Source organism: Cajanus cajan, chromosome 6 (assembly GCF_000230855.2).
Source record: "Cajanus cajan strain Asha chromosome 6, NIPB_CcT2T_4, whole genome shotgun sequence".
Taxonomy (NCBI): Eukaryota; Viridiplantae; Streptophyta; class Magnoliopsida; order Fabales; family Fabaceae; genus Cajanus; species Cajanus cajan.
Genome location: NC_138522.1, coordinates 33,466,155 through 33,475,533, shown reverse-complemented (window position 1 = coordinate 33,475,533; position 9,379 = coordinate 33,466,155). Strand labels below are relative to the sequence as shown.

The 9,379-nt window shown below is 32.8% G+C and overlaps 1 non-coding gene across 1 annotated transcript; it reads right to left on the bottom strand.

Moving 5' to 3' along the window:
• Positions 1-768: 768 nt before the first annotated feature.
• Positions 769-876, bottom strand: LOC114915559 (small nucleolar RNA R71). The gene has a single exon (XR_003803646.1). It is a non-coding gene; the product is annotated as a small nucleolar RNA R71 (small nucleolar RNA).
• Between the last annotated feature and the right edge of the window lie 8,503 nt (positions 877-9,379).

Here is a 9,379-nt window from a genome sequence, read left to right as displayed (position 1 = left end):
TTTTTCTTCTAATTTTGAAGTTTTATTTTCCTATTTTTCCAAACTTTTCATAGGTGGTTCATATAGTTAGGCTTTGAATTTTTCTCTCAAATTTTTTGTGGTAGTTTCTAATGATTTTAGGATGATATTGGTGCATTAGTTTTTATGTTTTCTGAGTTGTCATGGAAATTCTCATGTTACCCCTACTGTTCATGTGTCATGATGCATAGGTGCAACCCAGGTTTTTTGCATCCATTTGATCCTGAGATTGATAGGACATTCCATAGACTAATTAGAGAGCATATCATTCCATCTTTAGATAGTAATAGTCATAATGATAGCCATAGTGATACTCTTAGTGTAACTGTTGCATCTAAGCTTGATTCAATTCAAACAGAAACCATGGGTGAACAACCTTATAATGGACCCCGTGAGAGGACTCTTAGGGAGATGGCTGCACCTGATTTCACATATGAGAGTTTGTGCATTCAATATCTTGAAGAAGATGTTCCTTTTGTGCTTAAAACTGGACTAATCCATTTGTTGCCCAAGTTTCATGGTCATGCAGGTGAGGATCCACATAAACATCTGAAGGAGTTCCATATTGTTTGTTCTACCATGAAGCCTCCTGATGTTCAAGAGGACCACATTTACTTGAAGGAATTTCCACACTCATTGGAGGGAGTTGCTAAAGACTGGCTATATTATTTGGCTCCCAAGTCCATCACCAGCTGGGAAGATCTTAAAAGAATGTTTCTGGAGAAATTCTTCCCTGCCTCGAGGACCACTACAATTAGAAAAGATATATCAGGGATCATGCAACTTGGTGGAGAGAGCTTGTATGAGTACTGGGAGAGATTCAAGAAATTGTGTGCAAGCTATCCTCACCACTAGATTTCTAAGCAGTTGTTGCTGCAATATTTTTATGAGGGGCTGAATAACACGGAGAGGAGTATGATAGATGCTGCAAGTGGTGGAGCACTTGGTGACATGACCCCAGCTGAAGCCAGACACTTGATAGAAAAAATGGCCTCCAACTCTCAACTATTTAGTACCAGAAACGACAATGCAATTGTCATCAGAGGAGTTCATGATGTGGTTGCTGATGCAGATAAAAAGCTGGAGAGTAAACTTGATGCATTGGTCAACCTGGTGACTCAACTTGCTGCAAATCAAAAATTTGCATCTGTAGCAAGGGTATGTGGCATCTGTACTTCAATTAATCATCCAATAGATGCTTGTCCCTCCTTGCATGACTCTTTTGCAAGTCCTGAGGGGCCCTAAGCATATGCTACCAATATTTACAATAATAGACCTCCACACCAGCAAAAACAGAATTATGATATGTCCTCCAATAGATACAATCCAGGTTGGAGGAATCATCCCAACTTGAGGTGGGGAAACTCTCAATAGCAACAAAATCAAGCACCTTTTCAGAACCAACCCTCAAGTTCTTCATACTAGCCTCCTCAATAAAGACATCCTCCTACACCTGCAGCCCAACCAGCTCAACCTTCTACTTCTTCTAAGCCTTCATTGGAGGAGCTGGTGAGGCAGATGACCATCCAAAACATGCAGTTCCAGCAAGAGACCAGAGCTTCTATTTAGAGTTTGACAAATCAGATGGGGCAGATGGCCACTCAACTCAATCAGGCATAGTCTCAAAATTCAGATAAGTTGCCTTCACAGACTGTGCAAAATCCAAAGAATGTGAGTGCCATCACCTTGAGGTCTGGTAAACAGATTGACGCACCAATACCAATACCAGCACCAACAACAATACCTGTACCTGTAATGGAGCCTACACTTGAGGTTCCTGCAGGTGGTAGTAGAAATTCAAATACAGGTGGACCTTCTTCTAGTGCACATAGTGGCGACTTGCAACCTCTTATCCCTCTTCCATTTCCACCAAAATTAATTCTGAGCAAAAATATGGAAGAGGTGGATAAGGAGATATTGGAGACCTTCAGGAAGGTGGAGGTGAACATATGATGAAGTCTTCATCAAGAACACTTCAAGGATGCTTCCAATCAACTCCTTCTCGGATCCTTAGATTGATGCAAGGACTTGAAGCTTGAAAGAAGGAGAAAGTGTTGCCTAGGTTCACCTACCTAATCCGATTAGAAGATGAGGAATCCTAACTCTACAAAGAGAAGATCTCAAGTAGGGTAGAGAAAAGGATTCAAAGGAGACTTTCGGAGGGAGAATTTGCAAAGAGTAAAATTCTCATATATGATCCAAAAGTAGTACAAGCTCCGGCCAATAGTGAATATATAGGGAAGCTAGGGTAGTGAGCACGGTTGGTTTAACCTAAGGTTAAGTTAAACCATGGTATGGTTTAACTAACCTTAGGCGCCAAAATTTGAATTCAAATATTCAAATTTTGGGAGCCAAATCCGGTCACCCCATGTGCACCTTCCATTTGAGTGTAATTTGGTATTCATTTGAGTATCATTTCGGTCACACCATGTGCATGTGTGCACATGGCCGAAATGCATACCAAATGCCATACTAATTACATGCAAATGAACATGCACATGCTAACCTAGATTAACCCTAAATTCATATTGCCATGAAATGAAAAACCTAATCTAGGTGGCCGAAATACAAGGCCTAAAATGCAATACAAGCCCAAAGGCCCAAACCTATTCTACAACCTAATCTACTTGGGCTTGAGTCAAAGCCCAACTAAAAAGTATAATGGGCTTCTCTTGAGCATGGGCCCATTCTTCATTTATCCTCTTGGCCATAGCCCTAGTAGTTGGGCCCTTGGCCCATGGGCCTCCTCCATCAACATACCTCTACTAGATGCCATCAAGCAAATTCCCAGATATGCTAAGTTTTTGAAGGAGTTGTGCACCCACAAGAGGAAGATGAAGGGCAATGAGTGAATCAGCATGGGCAGAAATGTCTCAGCACTTATAGGTAAAGCTGTTCCACACATTCTTGAAAAATGTAAGGACCCAGGTACATTTTGTATACCTTGCATTATTGGTAACAGTAAATTTGAAATTGCCATGCTTGATTTAGGAGCTTCAATTAATGTCATGCTTCTATCTATCTTTAATTCTCTGTCTCTTGGACCTTTGCAACCTACGGGTGTGGTCATTCAGTTGGCCAATAAGAGTGTTGCCCACCCCACAGGTTTTGTAGAAGATGTCTTGGTTCGGGTTGGTGAACTTATTTTCCCTGTAAATTTTTATGTTCTTGATATGGAGGAGGGATTCTCCCATGGTTCCGCCCTAATCATTTTGGGTAGACCATTTTTGAAAATAGCCCAGACCAAGATTGATGTTTATGTTGGCACCTTGTCTATGGAATTTGGTGATATTTTTGTTCATTTTAATATTTTGGATGCCATGAAATTTCCTTCTGAAGCTCATTCTGTCTTTCTTGTTGAACTTATTGATGATCTAGTTGATGAGCACATTCATGATTTTGATTCTTTTCATGTTAAGAAACACTCATTTTTATCTGAATTATATAACTGTCTTTCATGAATTGATTCTGAATCTAAATTTGGAAGTGATCTTGATTCTGATGATGCATCTGATTTTGATACTTTGGGTGTTGTACCTCTTGGTCTTGATTTTATAGAGTCAGAATGCATTAACCATGTTGTAGGAAGTACAAAAGAATCTGACTTGCATGTTGAGGTACAGGCTGTGGAACCCCTTCTCCCTTTTTTGGTTCTTTCTGATGTTCAGCCAGCATCCACACCAGAGTTGAAGCCTCTTCTAGAGAACCTCAAGTATGCTTACTTGTAGGATGATGAGAGATTTCCTATGATCATATCCACCTCCCTTGATGCTGATCGAGAGGATAGGTTGTTGCATGTGCTCTGGAAGCACAAGAAGGCAATTGGTTGGACCCTGGCAGACATTCCTGGCATTAGCCCATCCACGTGCATGCATAGGATACTATTGGAGGATGTAGCTAAACCAGTGAGACAGCCTCAGAGGAGTCTTAACCCGGTGATTTTGGATGTTGTAAAGAAAAAGGTGACCAAGCTTCTACAGGCTGGGATCATCTATCCTATTTCAGATAGTCAGTGGGTGAGTCTAGTACAGGTGGTCCCCAAGAAGACAAGCCTCACTGTTGTTAAGAATGAGAGGGATGAGCTCATATCCACTAGAGTTCAAAATAGTTGCAGAGTCTGTATTGACTACCAGAAGCTCAACCAAGCAACACGGAAGGATCACTTTCCTCTGCCCTTCATTAATCAGATGCTTGAGCGTCTGGTGGGTAAATCTCATTACTATTTTCTTGATGGTTTCTTTGGTTATTTTCAGATTCAGATTGCTCCTGAGGATCAGGAAAAAACCACATTCACTTGCCCCTTTGGTACTTTTGCCTATAGGAGGATGCCTTTTGGCCTATGCAATGCCCCTAGCACATTCCATCGGTGCATGCTTAGTATTTTTAGTGATTTTCTTGAAAATTGCATAGAAGTGTTTATGGATGACTTTACTGTTTATGGATTCTCTTTTGATGCATGTTTGGATAGTTTGGATAAAGTCTTGAATAGATGCATTGAGACTAACCTTGTTCTTAATTTTGAGAAATGTCATTTCATGGTTGAGCAGTGTATAGTTTTAGGGCATATCATTTCTAGTAGGGGCATTGAGGTAGACCCTGCAAAGATATATGTTATTGCACAATTGCCTTACCCCTCTTGCATGCGAGAGGTGTGATATTTTCTTGGCCATGTAGGTTTCTACAAGCGTTTCATTAAGGACTTCAGCAAGAAAGCCCTCCCACTATCCAGCTTGCTACAGAAGGATATTGATTTTAATTTTGATGACAGGTTTAAGGAGGCATTTGATTGCCTCAAGAGAGCCTTGACCACCACTCCTATCATTCAGGCACCAGACTGGACAGTTCCCTTTGAGTTGATGTGCGATGCTTCAAATTATGCATTGGGGGCTGTCTTAGCACAGAGGGTTGATAGATTGCCTAGGGTGATACACTACGCTTCCAGGACATTAGATGCTGCTCAAGCAAATTACACGACCATGGAAAAGGAACTTTTAGCTATTGTTTTTGCACTTGATAAATTTCGATCATATTTTCTTGGTTTAGGATTTTTATAGATCATGCAGCTCTAAAGTACTTGTTGAAGAAGGCTGACTCAAAGCCTAGGCTGATCAGATGGATGCTCTGGCTTCAAGAGTTTGACTTGGACATCTATGACAGGAGTGGAGCACAAAACTTGGTGGTAGACCATCTCAGTAGGATTGAGAGAGCTGAGAATGAGGACACTTTGCCCATTCAGGATGATTTTCCTGATGAACACTTGTTAACTATTTCTATTCCTTCCCCCACCCCTTGGTTTGCAAACATTGTAAATTATTTAGTTGCTTCTGTTTTTCCTCCTTTGGCATCTAGAGCTCAAATTGATAAACTTAAGAGTGATGCTAAACATTATGTTTGGGATGACCCCTATTTGTGGAAGTTGTGCAGTGATCAGGTAATCAAGAGATGTTTTCCAGACCATGAGATTGATTCGGTCCTGCACTTCTGTCATTCTTCTGCACCTGGTGGTCATCTTGGCATTCAGAGGACAGCTCGTAAGGTGCTTGATTGTGGTTTCTATTGGCCCACCATCTTCAAGGATGCGTGGAAGATTTGTAGCACCTGTGAGCAATGTCATAGAGTAGGAGGATCCCTTTCTTGGAGACAGCAGATGCCTCAGGAACCCATGTTGTTCTGTGAGGTCTTTGATGTATGGGGTATAGATTTTATGGGTCCTTTTCCTGTTTCTTTTGGCTTTTCATATATTCTCTTGGCTGTTGATTATGTTTCAAAATGGGTGGAAGCCAAAGCCACCAGAACCAATGATGCTCAGGTTGTTATGGATTGTGTCAGATCTAACATATCACTACAAGAAAAAGTCAAATTTCCCACGGATTATTTCCCACGGACCAAAATCCGTCGGAAATTTCCCACGGATTTAGATCCGTGGGAAATTTCCGACGGAATTTCCGACGGATTTTTACATGAAGGAATTTCCGACGGACTTTCCGACGGATTTAAATCCGTGGGAAATTTCTGACGGAATTTCCCACGGATTTAAATCCGTGGAAAATTTCCGACGGAATTTCCCACGGATTTATATCCGTCTGAAATTTTTGACGGAATTTCCCACGGATTAAAATCCGTCTGAAATTTCTGACATAGTTTCCCACCTCTGAAATTATTAAATAAAATTTAAGCCAATTATTTTTCAAATGCAACCAATCCTAATCGCATCAATACACACAACAATGCACTATATAATATTTTCATTATTATATGGGTGTTTTCAAAATATAAATAAGAAATATAAATCAAAGTGTGTGAGGTATGACTTATATTACCTTTATATAATTATATGTTTAGGTTATTATAAATTATAAACTAATTAGCGTAAATGTGTTTTTTGTTACTTATTATCTTGAAAAATACCAACACATGACGTTCAAATTTAAGAATAACACATCTTTTCTTTAATTTTTAAAAATCACTCATCTCTTTGAAAATAACGTTATTAATTAAATAAGGGGGAAAAGAGTTAAATTATGTTCTGCAAATCATATATATGTATCTATCATTTATTTCTAAATTACATCCAATACTATGTCATTTTGACGAAAACTTTCATTGATCTTCAATTTTGAAAATAATATTTTTTTCAATTCATTTTTAAAATTATTACTTAAATTTAATATATTTTTTTAAATCACAGTGTGCATGATATTTAAAATAAATTTCAAAAAAGTTGAAATAATGAAATAAGAAATCAAATCTCATTTAATTATTGATATTTGTATTAATAAATTATTTTCCCTTAATAGTATATAAACAGTATTATCATATATAAGTAGTTGTATGTGCCACTTAAATAAATAAATAAGAAAATTAATACTCACTTAAAAATTTGAGAAGAGATATTTGTATGACGTTATTGAGAAAAACTTCAAGTAGGGGTTAATGGAATTTTTTCTATATTAAATCTTCTTTATTTAAAACTTAAAACATTAAAGTTAAAATAATTACACTAAATAATTATTTTTGTTCCTAATAACTGATTGATTTAAAAATCTCTCTTTAAGTTGTAGTATTTTCTTAAATTTACATTTTATTGATTTCTGAATTTTATATTTAAGTAAATCAGTAAAATACAAAGTAACGAGTATAAATATGAGTATTTAAAACTTCAATGAATCTATATATAGAAAGTAGAGATAAAGACAGAGAAAATGAATAGAAGAAAAATAGTTAAATATATAGTTGTTTGATTATCTATATAATAGATAAAGAGAAATATACGTCATCTTGTAACTGATTTTGTCTAACAATTAATAGATAATCATACCCTTAACTAAATTTTATTTTATATATTCTAATTTTATTTGAAATAATATGATTATATATTTAAATAGTTTAATTTTAATAATTTTTTAAGTATATTTTTGTCTTTTCACTTAAAATATTTGAATTTCTATATTTTAATTTAAATTATTTTTTAAGTATATTTTTGTCTTTTTGTCTTAAATTTTTGAATTTCTATATTTTAATTTTAATAATTTTTTATTTCTATTATTTATTAATTCTTTTCATTTTAAATATTTTGTAACATTAATAAAATTTTATTATTTTAATCTCTCTAATTTTATCTTACTTTTTATTTTATAAATATAATTTGGATTATTCATTTTATAATTAAATTAAATTTTTTAAATTTTTTATGAGTTTACATTCTAAGAATTTATTGAAGTTCCTCAATATTTGATTATTAGATAGCAACAACATGGATATTCTGATTATTAGACATTATGTTATAATTCTACTACTGATCGTACTATATGTTATTTTTAAATTTGAACTCCTAAACTTTATTTGTTATGTATGACATTTTATTTTGTATGAATGAACTTGTTTTGATTTACATAATTATGATTAATTTAATATATTTAAATAAGATAATTATTTAATAAAATTTTGAATTTTAAAAAAATAATTTTTCACAAAATTTCCCACGGATTTCCCACGGATTTATCCGTGGGTAATTTCCCACGGACTAATCCGTGGGAAATCCGTGGGAAATTCTGTGAAAAATTATTTTTTTTTAATTCAAAATTGAGGAGTTTCAATACATTCTTAGAATGTAAACTCATAAAAAATTTAAAAAATTAATTTAATTATAAAATGAATAATCCAAATTATATTTATAAAATAAAAAGTAAGATAAAATTAGAGAGATTAAAATTATAATATTTTAATAATGTTATAAAACATTAAAAAAGAAAAGAATTAATAAATAATAGAAATAAAAAATTATTTAAATTACAATATAGAAATTCAAAAATTTAAGACAAAAAGGCAAAATTATACTTAAAAAATAATTCAAATTAAAATATGGAAATTTAAATATTTTAAGTGAAAAGACAAAAATGTACTTAAAAAATTATTAAAATTAAATTATTTAAATATATAATCATATTATTACAAATAAAATTAGAATATATAAAATAAAAATCAGTTAAGGGTATGATTATCTATTATTTTTTAGACAAAATCAGTTACAAGATGACGTATAACTTTATATTAAATGTGAATTTTGTAAATTCAACCATTAAATTAAAAATATTTTACTCTTAAATCATATATACAAAATGTTATATTAATCGAAGATGATTTCTTATAAAACAAAATTAAATCTATTGAAAAATTTATATTTTTGATGAGAAAATTTTTGTAGGAAAAGCTATATTATTGATGAAATATTTCAGACAAATTTATATTTTTTTGAAAATGTAAGAACTGATTTTAAATTTGATATGAAAATATTATGATATTATTAGATAAGATTTTAAGTTAGTATTTTATTAATAGTTGATAATTAAAAAATAAAACAAGGATAAATAAATTTTTTGAATTTTATATGTTTGATTTAAGATAACTTATAAAATAACTCTTTGATAAAGTTATTCCGCTCAGTAACTCATGACGTGTGTTGAATTTTATCGATATAATTAATTGTTAAATTAAAAGTTACTAAATTTTACTAATAATTAATATAAAAAATTAATTAGTTTTGGAATAAATTATTTGTGAATTAACAATATAATTGAAACATTAGTTATTTTAAATTATTTAACTAAAATCTTATTGATAATTTACTATATGATCTTAATATTTTTGTATAATTAATATCTGGTTTTACTATATGATCTTAATATTTTTATATAACTAATATCTGATTTTAAATTTGATATGAGAATATTATATATAATTAGATAAGATTTTAAGTTAGTATTTTATTAATAGTTGATAATTAGAAAAAAAAAACAAGGATAAATACATTTTTTGAATTTTATATGTTTGATTTAAGGTAAATAAATATATTAAATTAATT